Source organism: Antechinus flavipes, chromosome 4, assembly GCF_016432865.1.
Source record: "Antechinus flavipes isolate AdamAnt ecotype Samford, QLD, Australia chromosome 4, AdamAnt_v2, whole genome shotgun sequence".
NCBI classification, from domain to species: Eukaryota; Metazoa; Chordata; class Mammalia; order Dasyuromorphia; family Dasyuridae; genus Antechinus; species Antechinus flavipes.
In genome coordinates this window covers 142,928,703-142,945,167 of record NC_067401.1, presented here as the reverse complement: position 1 = coordinate 142,945,167, position 16,465 = coordinate 142,928,703, and the positions used below count along the sequence as shown (strand labels likewise).

The 16,465-nt window shown below is 41.0% G+C and overlaps 1 protein-coding gene across 7 annotated transcripts in view; it reads right to left on the bottom strand.

The window, feature by feature from the left end:
- MAPT (microtubule associated protein tau) overlaps positions 1 to 12,551 on the bottom strand; it is a 156,513-nt gene extending 143,962 nt beyond the window's left edge. For 6 of the 7 annotated variants that reach the window (XM_051994914.1, XM_051994918.1, XM_051994919.1 and 3 more), the window contains exon 1: positions 12,136 to 12,551. The gene's annotated coding sequence lies outside the window, so the exon portion shown is untranslated. Of the gene's footprint in view, positions 1 to 10,897; positions 11,041 to 12,135 lie in introns of those variants that run through there. The other variant, XM_051994916.1, reaches the window with a different exon arrangement.
- Between the last annotated feature and the right edge of the window lie 3,914 nt (positions 12,552 to 16,465).

The window sequence follows — 16,465 nt, the reverse complement described above, 5'->3', positions numbered from 1 at the left end:
ATTGTCCACAATGAATTAGTTTTAAACATTCTTCAAAGTCCTTGGGGATGCAAGGAAAGAAGGACGTGTTGCTAGAGTTTATAAATGCCGATGGACCACGAAGCCTAAATTTGGCTTTGCTGTCACACTTGCCATATGAAACGGTCGGCCTGTTTTAGAGTCTTACTTCCATCTTAAAAATACTTTCTCCAAAGCCTCATCTGACAAGGGAGCCATTCATGGAAGCCAGAGTCTCTGAGGTTCTTTCCCAGTGACTCAGGTAGCTTTTTCTTAGGGACCATATTTTAATCAGAATAATGAGAAAATGGGAACAGTTTTTGTTCCAACTTACAGGAGAATGTGACAAATTGAGGAGAAGGGAATGTGCATCAGTCTGAATGTTTGAAAAGTTTAAATGGAAAGTAGTTGGGTTACTTTCAAGCAAATTGAATGCCTGCTTTAATGAATAATAAGCTTTAATGAGGGTAGTGAAGTGGTGGAGTAAATAGAGTGCTGGGCGAGTTAAAATCTGGCCGCAGATACTTACTAGCTGTGTGACACTGGCCAAGCACTTAACCCTGTTTGCCTCAGTTTCCACATCCATGAAATGGCAAACCACTCAAATATCTTCACCAAGAAAGCCAAGAAAATGGGGTCATGAAGGGTTGGACACAACTTAAAAATGACTGAACAATGACAAATCTTTAATGATAAAGATTGCTTTGACATGACCTCATTTAAAAAAAAAATTAATAGCATCTATTTTCTCTGCAATAAGTGTTCTCACCAGGAATTCCTTGTGCTATTGAAATCACAAATTTAGACAAAAAAATAAAAATAAAGTATCTATTGGTGCACAAATATACAAAATCTTTATTGAGAGCTTATTACTTGACAAATACTGTAAAAAGAAAGTAACAAAAAAAAAGCATTAAACATGCTCCCTCCCCTCAAATAGTTTTATGATATAATTAGGGAAATAGCCCTGACTCACATGAGAATAATGGAGCATTTTCTTAGAATGCAAAATTTTGAGATTGGAAAAAATACATCAGGTCCTCCATTTCAACCTGTACCTGAATAGATATCCCTTCTATTGCCCCCCCCCCCAAAAAAAAAAAAAAAACAAACTTCACAAAAAGACTTCCAGGTGTCTGGAACCTCAATGAAGGCAGTTCATTCCACTATTAGACAATTTTGATTTTCAGAAAGTCTTTTATTATATTAAGTCTAAATTTGCCTCTCTACAGCTCCCATCCATTTCTTCTTGTTTTGCTCTTTGTGGATAAACAGAAATAACCTAATTTGTCTTTCAAATACTATAAGACAGCTATCATGGTGCTGCCATGTCTTTTCTTCTCCAGTTCCTGGAGATCCATTTGGTGTTTATTCATCCATTCATATGATGAATTTCATTTTTATTTTATTATCTTGGTCAGGCTCTCCTGGATGTTGTCCAGCTTATAAATGTCCTCTGTAAAATGCTGTACCCAGAACTGAACATAATACTCCAGATGTGATCTGACTAGGGGAAATATAAGACATTTCCCTTGTTCTAGAAAGTATACCTCTCTTAATTATTAAATATTGTATTAGTGTCTATAAGGCAAAAAGAGTAGGGATAAGAGAGAAATTATTATGGGCTAAGGCAATTAGAGAGATATTCATAGAAGGACTGAGACCTGAGCAGGGCTTTGGAGAATTGAGATAATTTAGAAAGGAAGATTTATTCTAGGCTTGGAGAACAGGAGGGAATGATCAGTCTATTTTAGATGGGAATTATTAAGAGATCTAAAAGAATATAAGGTTAGAGAGATAAGGGGAGGGTTCAAGCTATAGAGGAATTTAGCCTTTATGTAATATGCAATATGACTATATATTGTTAGCCCTTGAATAGGGAAGTGACCTCATAAAAGTTGTCTTTTATAAAGATTAATTTGGCACCATTATACAAACTAGATTGAAAAGAAAGTACTTAAAATTAGGAAAACTATTTTTAAAAAATTTATATACAAGTGTGTAGAATTCTAAGAGAAGTATCATTGTGGCATCTGGCACTTAAAAATGTTTAATGATTAAGTAATTGATAGAAATCTGGATTTAGAAGTAGAGGACTTGAATTCAAATCCTGATTGATCTTTGGGCCAGTTATTTGGATAACATCCTCCAATCTCTTAACTTTATGTATAGCCAATGGCTATGTTTCCATTTCTTTTGTATTAACCCTCTTCCTTTGTTCCAACCTATACAGAGATAGCCAGGCTAGTACTAGGCATTTGGCAGGTAAGGGGTTAAGAACCCTTGTGTGGTGGATTGCCACAGGTGGCAGCCTGTGAAACCTACAGATCTCTTCTCTGAATAATGTTTTTAAATGTAAAAATAAGATATATAGGATCATAATATATACATTTATATAATGCATAATAATATAATATATAGGGTTACAAATAAAAATTAAAATAAAACAATTAAAATCAAAACATATTCAAAGACCCCTAGGCTAAGAACTCCTACAATAAATGTTCAACAGATGCTAATTAGCATATTCTTTAAATAGAAAATTACTTAAAATTATTATTTTAGGAAGGCAGTTATTGAAGGTATATAGAATGCTTGGTAGTATATTTACTAAGATAGCCCAACCAAACTTGTCTTGGCTCCTGCCCAATAAATAAAGGGAGGATTCCCAAGGAAATCCTTAAGAATCACAGAAAACTAGGCCAAGAACATAGTCTAAGCCTACCTCAACACAGTAATCAGTTTATCAAGATCACCAATGTAGAACTGAAAACTGGAGCAGATCAAAATAGTTGGTCTTACATAGGTTAAATACAGCTGTGAAATTACATATTTCTATAAGCAGATCATGTCTTTATTGTGCAAAGGTAAATTTTAGCCCAGTAGTTGGTCTTGATAGAGGTTAACTATCATAGATTTTAAATCAATGAGATCCAAGGACACAAGTTAACATCTCATTAAGTCATTAAGTAGCCATCAGAATATCATATTATAGGAAATCAACTCAGTACTTTAAGAAATAACTCAGTAAATCTATTCTGTGTCACATGCAAAAAGCTAAGACAAGAGAGGAAAGAATGCTTCTGGAAAGAATTAGGATGCTGAATGCTTCATCAGTTTCCAACTTAATTGTGGCAAGAAACAGGAGATGGTGTAAAAGCTAAAGGGCTTTTAGGAAACTACATCTGAGTTTCAAAGTCTGAGCCCTGAAACAGATCATGCTCTTCCCTAAGAGAAGTCTGATGAATCAGCATCAGGACCCTATCATCAGAGGTTAGGACCAAGATTTGACTTCACTATATACCTTCTGCACTTTTGCACTGAATTCCATTTTGAAAAGTAGTCAGGTAATTTTCTGCAAATTTCACGCTGCCTATGAGTAGATGGTGCTTGAGAAAAAGGCTCCTGAGCCAAGCTAACTAATTCAGCCTGGAGCCAAGGGACTGCTCTCAAGTTGGCTGCTCTATTGCAGGCTTTCAGGCCCCATGAGAATGTCTGGCAATATATACCTGACCTTGGGTATCTGTCAAGTTTACAGAGATGACGGCAGTGTGATAAGTCACATGATAGACAGTGAGCATGGTGAAATAGGCAGGAAACCTGACCTAGAACACATCTCTGACATTTATTAATTGCAAGACCTCATGGCAAGCCATTGTTTTCCAGTAACTTTATTTAAAAAAGTGTGAACAAAAACACTTATGTTACCTATCTTAGGGGTATTTTGAGGGGAGCACTCTGTAAGTCTTGTGTCGTTTTAGAAATGTGACATGAAAAAGAACCTATTTTGTACAAAAATATTTAAAGCAGCTATTTTGTGGTAGTCAAGTAGTGGAAATTAAGGGGGTGTCCATCACCTGGGGAATGGCTGAACAAATTGTGACATGTGATTGTAATGGAATATTATTTTGCTATTAGAAATAATCAGTGGGATGATTTCAGAAAAACCTGGAAAAACTTATATGAATTGATAGAGAATGAAGTAAGCAGAAAGTACACAGTAACAACAATATTATGTGATGAATAACTGAATGACTTTAGCTATTCTCAGAATTAACAATGAACCAAGACATTCCCAAAAGATTCATGATGAAAAATGCTGTCTGTCTCTGGAGAAAACTGGTGGCAACTGAATATAGACCAAAGCATATTCTTTTTCACTTTCTTTCCATCTTTCTTTCTTTTTTGGGGGGGGTTGAGTTTTCTTCCACAAAAGGACTACTATGGAAATATGTTTTATATGGTTACACATGTGTAAACTATACCAGATGGCTTACTAATCCAAGGATAGAATTTAGAACTCAAAACTTAAAAGAAACTCGAATGTTAAAAATTGTTTTTATGTGAAAGTGAGAGAAAATATAAAAAAAAATTTAAATGTGAGCTGTGATTATTATTATATGTTTGGTTTTTTTGTCAAACTTACCTAGATTTAGGTAGGGCATGAAATCAGTGTGGTGGGTGACAAATCACATGATAGAATTAGGAAGCCAGCACTCAACTATGAACATTATACCCAGGTGACCATGGACCAGTCTCTACCTCTCTGAGTCTTAAGTTTCCTCATCTATAAAATCCATAAGATGAGGATATTAGACTGTTTCTAATAAATGGTTTTGGCAAATCCCAATTGTTGGGTGCTGTCATCCAAGAACATAATTTATTATAAATTGGATTTATTAGATGTAAATTAGATTCAGTTATTATTTATATGGTGCTTTAAGGTTTGCAAAAGTACCTCACATATGTTATCTCACTGAACCCTCACTATAACCCTGTTTGAGGGAATTGTTATTATAACCCCATTTTACATACACTAAAAAAATCACCTAATCCAATCCTCTTATTACATAGATGAGAAAACTGAGGCCAGAGAGTGACTTATTCAAGATCACACAAGTAGGTAGCCCAAGTGTTTTGATTCAAATCTAGCACTTATCCCTATGATATCAGGTTTCCTCACTGAGAACTGACTGATTAAACACTAAGAAACTTGAATTATCTATGCATAATCAATAGAGTCATAATAGTTTTCTGAGTTTTCCCCCCTGAATTTTCTGGATGAGATGGCAAGTCATCTGCGTCTTAAAAAAAAGTCACTTTGGGAGCTATAAAACTGGAGTGGGGAGAGACTTGAGGCAGTAACAATCTATTTCTATAGATAAGGTGAGGAATGATGAGCAAGATTCAAGAGGTTGTTGTTGAGTCCTTTCACTTTGACTCTTCGGGAACCCATTTGGGGTTTTCTTGGCAAAGATACTGGAGTGGTTTGCCCTTTCCTTTTCCAGCCCATTTTATAGATGAGGAAATTGAGGCAAACAGAGTGAAGTGACTTGCCCAGGATCACACAGATTTCCAACGTATGCCCAGGATCACACAGATTTCCAACGTACCACCTAGCTGACCTAATCCAAGAAGAAATAGAAATAACAAGACTATATGTGTGAGCTATATGGGAGAAAGTCACACTGAGGTTGTGAACCTGGAAGGATGCTGGTACATGGGGCTAAAAGTTTGAAAGAGGATTTTGGTTTTAGCTTTTGGTCTTGACATCTCAGACAGGTGGTCCCTCATTATCAGTTTTTGAAGCTAAATATATTAAAAGGTGAAATGTTCTCTTCACCCTCCTTTCTTCTCTGGCTCCAAGTTGTTCATCCCCTGGGTTAACCCATGAGTTCGTTTTTTTGGACAAGTTAAATTTGAGATACTGATGGGATAAACCAGTTTGAAATATCCAATAGGAAGCTGGTGATGCAAGAACAGAGCTCAGGAGAGAGATGAGGGCTGGTAGGTAGATCTGGTCACGATTTGCATTTATAGGATAGTGAGACCTGTGGGAGCCACTGAAGTTGGCAATTGGAAGAATAAGGAGAGACCCAGAACAGAGCCTTGGAAGATCCCCATGGGGAGGGAGCAGGATATGATCATCCAACTAAGGAGACTGAGTGGTTGTCTGTCACTAAGAGGAAAATCAAATGAGACTAATGTCATGAAAACTCAGAGGAGAGAAGTGATGATAACCAATTGTCACATGCTTCAGGGAAGTTAAGGCCTTTAGATGGGCACTTAGGAGATCACTGGTAATTCTGGAAAGTGGTTTCAGTTGTAATGAGGATGGACTATAAGGCAATGAGATCTACCTTCTCTCAACACTTTTATGCCTGCTCATCTTGAGCCCAATGAAAAGGCAAGGCTCTAATGGGTCACTGTCCTGGAGTGTAGAACTTGTCCCTTTATAAGTACTTCTGTAACTATGAAGTAATGTAGATAACAGGGGTGGCATTTTGTGAGGGAAGAAGGAGTTCCTAAGTGAGCCCTATGTAGTTGCTGCTATGAATATCCCAAGCTACCCCGAGGGGCTGCCATCTGGCTCAGAAGGGGACAGACTGGAAAATCTTGGCCACTGTGGGGTAGGTGGGATGCAATTCATCTTTCCACTCTCATATTGATTGATCCCATGGCTCCTCAGGCAGCCCCGACCCTCACTTTGGGGACTGTGACACTACATCACTTTATAGGTTAGACTAGACAATTCAAGATGACTCTTTCAACTGAGATTTTAATTATGCTACTCAATTGCAAGTTCAGGATTAGAAACTTCTGTCAAAAATATATGCTTCAGGGATGGATTGTGTTCCAAAACTTTACTTGAAATCAGTTGTTTTGAATTTGGAATGCATTTTCTTATGGAAATAATTTTAAATATGGCTGTTGGGATTTCTGGTCAGGCTACAGAAAACCAAAATAACCCACATGTAGGTGGGTGGTCTAGTGAATAGAGAGCTAGCTGGGTATAGAATTAGGAAAACTCATCTTTCTGTTTTCAAATCTTACTAGCTGTGTGACCCTAAGCAAGTCACTTCACCCTGTTTGCCGCAGTTTCCTCATCTGTAAAATGAGCAGGAGAAGGAAGTGGCAAATCACTTTGGTATCTTTGCCAAGAAAACCCCAAAATGGGGTCACAAAAAATTGGACACAATTGAATAATACTGGACTCTTCACACATCCCCCACTCCTCCACCCCAGCTAAAATATCACAATGTTTCTATAGATGAGTTTTCATTGTGCTAAAAGCATCCAGTAATTTGCCCCTTCCCTACTCCCTACTCCAACAAGGACTTCTCCACCTTTGTCTCTCCTTATGAGAGGCTATAAGACCAGAGCCTATCCTATCTCCAAGTCACTGGTCATGGAAGAAGAGGGACTTAAATTCTAGTTGGGGGGCAATTACCCCCTCATTCTCGGGGGTGGGGGGAGAACATTCACTTGTTCAAGACTATTTTGCAGCTTATGAATTAAGAGCTAGATAAAATAGTAAACTGGATGAGCACATTTGTGCTGAGGGAATTTGGTGAAGAAGCTCCCTCAGTTAATAGATGATGTAATCTGATATGAAGGGAGCTAATATGCCAATTTATTTAAACAAAAGAAACCAAAAAGTGCTAATATATACCTTTTCTTAATGATTCAAAACAATTGAAACTTAAGTCAAAACATATGTATTTTCTTTTTTGCAGTTTGTCTGAAATGTGTTTCTTTTGTCCTTGTCAGAAGAGGCATGCTTAATACAAGTTATTTAAAAGCCACACCCTTCCAGTCTCCATTTGTGCTGATAGCTTTTTAAGAACTAGGAAAGACATTCATTTAGGAGCACATATAGTAAACTGTTGCCTCCACCTCCTCCTATGGGAATAGGCTGACGGTAAATTAGAATTAAGTTTAATGGATCCATGAAACTAACCTATAGGAAAATGAATGGCCAGTTGCATAAGAATTGTTACTACAAATGAAAGGGGGAACAAGGAAAGGTAGGAAAGAAATTCAAGAGATGTGGACAAGAAAAGATAATAGTAAATACATCTGGGAAAGCTTAACTTGAAATAAGACTTTTGGGACACCTTGTACAAGCAGCATTGAAATTTAAAGATATAAGAAGACATTAAATGAAATCCCAGGACTATGAAAACAATTATTTTTCCTCATCAAAATATTTCTTAAACTACCTTTTAAAATTAAAGATTTTTCTAAAAAGTTATTTCTACCATAGATGTTATTTAGCTGAAACATATAATATTCACTAATTTGAATGTCGCTCACAGCTAATTCTAGAAATGAACAATACACTAGGGTAGCAGTTTCTTCCAAGGAGTACATTAGAAGGCAGGAAAACAAGGAGGGAAGGAAGCCAGCCCTGCCCCTCAAAGTAACGACCCTTTGATAGCGGAACTGTCAGTGCAAGATTGAAGAATCTAAGAAAACAATTGGGTATTAGCCTAGTAGACTGGGTACCTTGCATTTTTTCAATTTTTCTGGGGATAGGAAGGAAAAGAGGTACATTAACGTTCTTGGAAATTCTACCTAATAGCTTGTCATCTTAAGGCCCTATGGAGGTCCTCTAACCCTGATAAGCAGCTACAATACAGTTGTTTCAGTCTAATATATCTCAGGCTTGCCTTAAAGATGAAACAATACTGATTATTCCATTATCCATTACATTTGGTGAAAGTTTAAAAAAAATTCAGTCATTTGAAGTCCAAAGCTAAAATTACATAGCAATCATCCTTTGATTGGGAAATGAAATGCAATACAATCCATTACTTATCCTTCAGCAAAGTTCAGAGTTTTAAAGAGTCATAATTTTTTAAAGTCACATTTTTTTAAATCATCCCAATTATTCTTCCACGGAGAGCTGTCCTAATCTTTGCCAGTCACTACTCAAATATTTGAAGAGGGATTTCAAAATTAAGTAGCATTTTAACAATTTAACCCATGCTTTGATTTAGGGTTTGGTGAACTAAAGATTTTAGCCCTTTTCATCCCTTCTGTTCTGCAAATCAATAGAAGCTGAGAACAATTCATTTAGTAATAGCAGCCTGTCAAAAATTACAGAATCCATCTTACTGAGATAACCCTGGCTAGTAGGAGCAGAATAATCCTCATTCTTATGGATACATGCTTTGGGAAGTGACTAGCTAGTTCCCCCTCCTCACAGACTGGAAATGGGGTTGGGTGAGGTGGAAAACAGTCAAAGCCCCTTCATTACCTCCTTTTCTGTCTTTAACTTGGGTAGGAGATGCAGGGCTAAGTTATTTCAAGTATGAATGTTCAGATCAACTTAGAAAGCAGATAGTAGAATACTTCAGACCCCACTTCCCTGCTATTCCCTACCGCACCAAATCCCTCCCTTACAAAGATAGTGTTTATTCTTTGTTAACTTCCTTCCCGAAAAGAGAATCGTCTAGAAAGCGCTGCTGATGTAGACGCCGTGTTTGTACTGCTCCCTCCTGGTGGCTGTCTCCCTGATGTCACCCCACCCACTTTTCATGTCACAAGGCTGCAAGCGATCTTGACCTCCTCACTAGTTCTCCTGGGAAGTATTGGGGGGGAGGGGAAAGAGACAGAAACTTTCTAAAAATAAATGCTTGTTGCCAATTAATTTATTGTAAAGATCTGTCCAAAATCTGTTCCTCTATGCATCCCCTCCTTCCTCCCCCAGTGAATCTGTGGTGATTTCCATCAGGAGAGCAAAAGACACCATCAGGCCTTGCTTCTTGGTGGGCGCCTCCCCTATGGGAGAAGGTTCCGATTCTCCAGCGAAGCCTGGAGATGCCTCCTTCACTCCTTGTAACTCTATCCCTAAAAAAAAAGATCCTAAACGTCTGGGGTCCTTGCTACCGAATCTCCTCGCATTACTATCAATTCTTCCTTGCCCTGAACCTCTTTCAGCAAAAGGCCAGCCGCCTTTCCACCTCAGCCCCAAGCACGGCTCGCCCAAGGGCGCCGGAACCAGAATACTCGACATTACATAACACGCGGACATGTAGGCGTCCTTCTGCGCAGCGCGCGCAAACCTGCCGCTCCTCGCGTGGATCTGTCCAGTGAGAAGAGTAGGACCTTTGGTCTGTGTGTGGATTAATATGCAGAGGGTGTGTGTATGAGCGCGTGCACATGGATGCGTACACGCGCGCGCGCGCGCCGCGAGGGGTGGTGGCCACGGGATAGTGCCCCGGCCCGGGAATGAACTAGCGGGACTCTGCGCCAGGGCGCGTGCGGGTATGGGAGCTCCTGGCACGGAAGGAACGACGCAGAGAGGCAACTCCCTCAAGTCAGAGGGATGGGTTTGGGGAATTTGTTTTTGGTCATTTTTTCAAATCCTAAGCAGCGTCCCCGCGGACGAGGGAGCACCTGTGACCCTCCCCTTGGCCAGCCTGGGTGGTCCAGTTTGGCAGCCGCGCGTGCCCGGTCCTAAAAGGGGCGTAGTCCCGGCTGCGCGCTGCTGACAGTAGAGGTTTGCGATGATGGAAAGCCTTTGCTGTTCCCATACACGGTGGGAAAAGAAAACCCTCCCCGGGGAATTTGGGGACACATTCTCAGAAAACCCCGGAAACAGCGAAGAGAAGCGCCTATTGTAATCCCTGCCATCGCTGTCACATTGCTTCCTCGGTTATTAAGGGGGGGGGGGATCAATTCAACAAAAGCCTGCTGATTCTAGAGTGACAGTCTTGGGGGTGGGTGGGGTGGCAGGGTTCGGGGGAGACACCACCCTTCTCAAACGAGATTTTAAAACCATAGCGGGGAAACACGAAACATTTAACAGAGAGACACAAAGCGGCACAATCCTCTGAGAACGATTCCCTAAGGCCATCTCTCCTGCGGTTGCAAAATGTTAAGATTTCGTAGTAGATTTCACCCCTTCTCGCTTTTAACTATATCACCACATGCCGCCCTGTTCCCTACAGAGAATATGCCAACGGGATCACAACGGCATTATAAGGACATGTCAGACTGCAAAATATGGCACCAGCGATTTGAAAAAGAGAGGAGGGGTAGAAAGCCCATCCCTCCCTCTCTCTTCTCCTTTCCCCCCTCCCTCTTTCACACACTCACTCCAGATACACACCTACTGCAGCATCCAGAGACAAGCCCTTACCGCCATCACGGCCAAGGCGAAGGGCCGGCTCCAGAACGGACAGCGCTACCCGCTGCGACTAAGCAAGGAACGAGAACCCGAGAAAGGAAAAGAAAGAAATCCACCCTTTCAGAATGCACCTTGCAGCCTGCAGCCCCTAGTGCGGCAACTGACGTTTGCAAAAAAAAAAAAAAAAAAAAAAAAAAAAAAAAAAAAAAAAAGGCAGCTCGATTTTCCAAGTGACCAAGGCGGGGACGCAGCCGCGGTGCTGGACACACACACACACACACACACACACACACACACACACACACACGTCCTAATTTTTTTTTTTTTTTTTTTTTTGCGGGGGGAGAGAGCGAAACAGAAAAAAATACTTGAACCCCCTTAAGAAAAATCAATCTCAAAATTCATGTTTTTCGATTTTTAATTTTGGGAACAAGAAGAGCAGGAATTAAGGATAAACTTGCCATCCATCCACCCACCCACCCATCCATCCATCCATCCATCCATGCATCCATCCATTCACCCACCCCTCCCAATTAAGCGAATTCACTCTATCATAGCCAACATGTCTCCTGAATTCTGGGAAAGAAAGCCGGGTTGGGGGTGGGGACCCTAGTAAGCGTTCCACCTGAAGCACACTTGTGCAGCCAAAGGAGACCTAGGGTTGGGAGGTATGTTGTCGAAAATCCACCCCACGCCCTTCGAGGGCTGAATGCAAACGGGATGCAGGTTTCTGGGAGACTGGAGATTTCTTCTCCCTCATCTTCAACCAAATTGCATCTTCCTCCCCTGGACCCCACCCCCTCTTCGTCGCTGGAATTGGAAAAGATGCCCCTCGCTCTACTGCGGCAAGTAGTATGGGGGAAGGGAATAGCAAGCCCCCCTCCCTTTTTTCCTCCGAGGTCATTGCAAGCGGCGCCCCACCCTGTGCATTCAACACCTCTCCCCAGGTTAATAAAAAAGCTTTTACGCTTAACCCCTTTTTCTTTCCTCCACACACGCTTCCCTTTATGAGTCTACAGTGAAATCCTGCCATCCTTCCCCACTCAGGTCTGCAGTCAACAGGGTTGGGTGCGTGTCAGAAGGCTAGTTAAAAGACATCCCTCTTTACTCGCCGGGAGCCCAGCTCTGCAGCCAAGGATAGTCGGTTGCAGGCTGGTGCACAGATGGAGCTGGGGGGTGGGGAGCAGAGCAAAACAGTTTCCCGAAGCCCCTGCGCTTACCTGCTTGGCCGGAGCGAGGTGAGTGCGGAGCGCGGAAAAGGTGGTGGCGGTGGCGGATGCGGCGGTGATGGGTGGCGGTGGATGGTGGGCGGAGGTGGGTGGTGGTGGGCGAAAGCGGGCGCGCGCAACCGAGGATCAGAGTGCGCGACCACGGCGCCTCCCCGCGAACGGAGTAACTCAGCAGCAGCAGCAGCAGCGGCAGCAGCAGCAGCAGCAGCGGCAGCAGTAGTGCGGGGGCGGAGGCCCAGAGTAGGCAGCAAGTGGAGAGCCGGAGAGCGAGCGCGAGCGCGAGCGCAAGCGCGACTCCCCGCCTCAAGCGCCCTCCCTTCCCCGCCGCCGTCTTCTCCTCCGGCCGCCAGAGGGAGCCCTCAAGCGACCGGGAGCGCGGCCCTCCGGTCTCTCCGTCGCCCCTACCGCAAGTCTTCTTTCCTTTCCCCCCCGTGGTTCTCTCTTTCCCCCTCCCCACCCCGTGAATTTCAACCCCAATCCCTCCCTTACCCACCCTAGAGCCTGGGTTCCCCGGCACTGACAGGCGCGCGCTCGCGCCCCAGCGCATGCGCACACACTTCTCTCCCACCCCATACACACCCCCTTCTCCCGACAGCCTGGGGCCTTTGTCTCGTCAGAGGGACCTGGGGGCTTTTCCCTGAGGGAAAGGGGGGAGCGGTGCGGGCAGCCAGCCCAGACTTAACCCAGACACCCCCAGAGTCACAAAAGCACGGACAAGAGAGGACCCCTGTATGCCTCCTGCATCCCTTCTGCAGCCTTAGCGCCTGCCTCGCTCCCGCACCCACCCACGGTCACGGTCACGGTCACAGTAGCGTGGGTTTGGCGCTGAGGGGGTCCGCAGGGTGGTCTCATCCACCCCACCCCTCCTTTTTACAGATGAAAAAGCCAGGCCCAGAGAGAGATTACGGTCACAAAGCAGCAGATTTACAAACATGCCAACGTCTCCCCATCTTCAAAAAACCATCCTTGGTCTATCCATCCCTACTAGCTTGCACCTTACATGTCTTCTCTCTTTTGTGACTCCTTGAGAAAGCCTTCTACATACAATCTCCTTTCCCCTACTCACTTCTTTTTTAATCAGAATATGAATCCAGGTCTACTGGCTGGAAGTCAATCCCACACTGCTTCGGCTGGAGTGCACACTCCTCCACTTACTTCCCTTCTGCTCCCAAATAGTCATTTCTGACTTTTCAGGTGGCTCACTGGAGAGAGCACAATTGGGAGTAAGGAAGCCGAGTTCAACCTTGGACTCTTTACTAGCTGAATGATCTCGGGCAAGTAAGTCACATAACCTCTGCCTGCCCCATTTTTTCCTCATCTGTAACTTGAAGATAATAATTCTTTCTTCCCAGAATTGTTATGAAGATAAAATGAAATAACATTTGTAAAGTGTTTTGCAAACCATTTATTTTTATTCCTGGGCTCAAAAATCACTGCAGCTAGGGATTGCTATGGAATTAAATGACCTTGCTCCTTGGAAGAAAAACATGATAAATCGGTACAGCATGAAAAAGCAGAGGCACTATGTTATCTACAAAAGTCTGCACAATCAAAGCTATAGTTTTTCTATTAGTTGGATTATAAAGAAAGCTGAATCCCATAGAATCAAGGTTTTCAAATTGTGTTGTTGGAGAAGACTTTTTTGAGTGCTTTGGACAGCAAAGCCAAATTAGTCAATGCTTAAAGATATTAAGATGAAATTTTGGGGGGTCATTTGACCAGCTCATGTTACAGAGTTTATGATAAGCATACACAAAAAGGACACTTTGCCTACAAAGGTCTGCACAGTCAAAGCTATGGTTTTTCCAGTAGCACTATATACCAGGGAGATTTAGATTATAAAGAAAGCTGAGTCCCACAGAATCAAGGTTTTCAAATTGTGTTGCTGGAGAAGACTTTTTAGAATCCCTTGGACAGCAAGGTCAAATCAATTAATACTTAGGGAAATTCATTCAGATGAAATATTTGTTGGATCACTTTATCAGCTCACTTTAGAGAGTTTATGATAAGCATATACAAAAAAGATGGCCTTAAAAATATTTGCAACTTTTGCCTTAATATCTGTTACCAGAGGTAAGGAGGTAGATAAATCATATAAAGAACTAAAAGGAAATAATCCAAATTAAATCAATAAATATTTTGGTAAAAAAAAATAATGTGGGTTACATTGGAAGATCAAATACTGAGTCTGAAGCTTAAATACTTTGCCCACATAATGAGAAGATAGGACTCCTTAGAAAAGACCCTGATGTTGGGAAAAATTGAAGACAAAAGGAAAAAAAATGGCAGAAGATGAGATGAGTAAATAGTGTCATGGACAGCGACACTTTTGCAGTCACCACAGCAATTTTTTTAAAAGCTTTTACTCTTCTTTATCATTCAACTTTTCCCCTGTTGCCTTTAGGACAAGAAATTGTTGGACATTTGCTAAGAACTACCTTTTCTACTTTCCTCTTCATCTCAAATTACTCAGATTCCTTTTGCATTAACTGTTCTCCCTTACTCCTGTCTAACATGAAGAAGTAGCATAACTTCTATATATATATATATGAATATATATATATACATATATATATATGTATATATATATGAATAACTCTATATAGACTAGTGAGTACATTCCTCGTCTCTAGCAGATTGCTCTCCTTTGACATCCTTATTTTCTCATAATGTTCAATCTTTCCTTGTCTACTATCTACTTCCTTTACTATTTACAAACATGTCCATGTCTCTTCAACCTCAAAAAAACCTTCGTTTGATCAGTCTGTTCCAACTTGCTATCACCCCCCAATTCTGCATCTTTTTTTGTGGATAAATTCCCTGAGAAACTCATTTATTGCCAATGCATCCACTTTCATTTTTCTCATTTTTTCTTAATCTTTGTATCCTTATTTCTGATATTATTGTTCAACTGAAATTGTTCTCTCCAGTTAGCAACAATAGCAACGATCTTTTCTTAATCATCAATCTAATAGCCTTTTATTTGACCACTCTGCAGCTTTGACCCTATTGAACACTCTCTTCCTGATACTCTCTTTTCTCTAGAGAGGTGTCCTCTTCTAGAACTTCATCCAGGTTATGCTTGTTAACCATAGGTGTCCCTGAAGGTTCTGTCTTAGGTCTTCATTTATTCTCCTCATACTATTTTCCAAGGTGATCTCCTCAGCTCCCTTGGATTCAATTATATATTTATGCAGATAATTCTCAGATCTATTCCTCCAGTCCCAACCTGTTTCTTGACTCTACTTTAGCATTTCCAACAGCATGGAAATGAACTGGATATCCTGTAAATTTCAACCTATCTAAACTTGAACTTATTCTTTTTTTTCCTCCAAAACCTTCTTTCTTCCTAATTTGCCTATTATTACTGTCAAGAGTATCTCCATCCTCCAAATTGCCCAAGCTTACAATTTAGGTATTATCCTCAACTCTCCATTCTCTCTTATTCTTTATAGTCAATATGTTGCCAAGACCTGTCTTTTCTATTTGTAACATCTCTCATATTAGCTCTCTTTTCTTCTTTGATACTGCCATCATCCTGATGTGGGCCTTCATCACCTCCACCTGAACTATTGTAGCCTACTAATTGACCTGCTTGCTTCAAGTCCATACTGTCAAAATGATCTTCCTTAAGTGAAAGTTGACTATGTCATTTCTCTCTTTATCATTTAACTTTTTTCCTTTCACCAATTACTATTTTTTTCAAGTGTACATTTTTTAAATTAAAGCTTTATTTTCAAAATCTATACATGAATAATTTTTAATATTCACCCTTACAAAATCTTGTGTTCTAATTTTTTCCCTCCTTTCCCCTCATCCCCTCCCCTAGACAGCAAGTAATCTTATATGTTAAACACATACAATTCTTCTATACATATTTCCACAAATATCCTATGGCACAAGAAAAATCAGATCAAAAAGGAAAACAATGTCATTTAATTTTTTTCCTTTTTTGCCTCTAGGATCAAAAATCAAAAATCAAATAAATCCTTCACTTGGCCTTTAAAGCCCTCCATATTCTAGCCCTTCTGAACTTTTTAGTTTTCTTATATCTTCTTCTATCTATACCCCTACTATCTATCTATCTATCTATCTATCTATCTATCTATCTATCTATCTATCTGTCTGTCTGTCTATTTATCTATACCCCTGGCCCCCAAATACTCTGTGACACTGGTTTCCTTGCAGTTCCTCTAAGCATACATTCTGTCTCCCAACTAGGCCTTTTCCTTAGCAGTCTTCCGTACCTGGAATGCTCATCTCTACCTACTGTCTTCCTGGCTTCCTTCCTTCCTTTCTTCCAAGAAGCCTATTCTGTCCT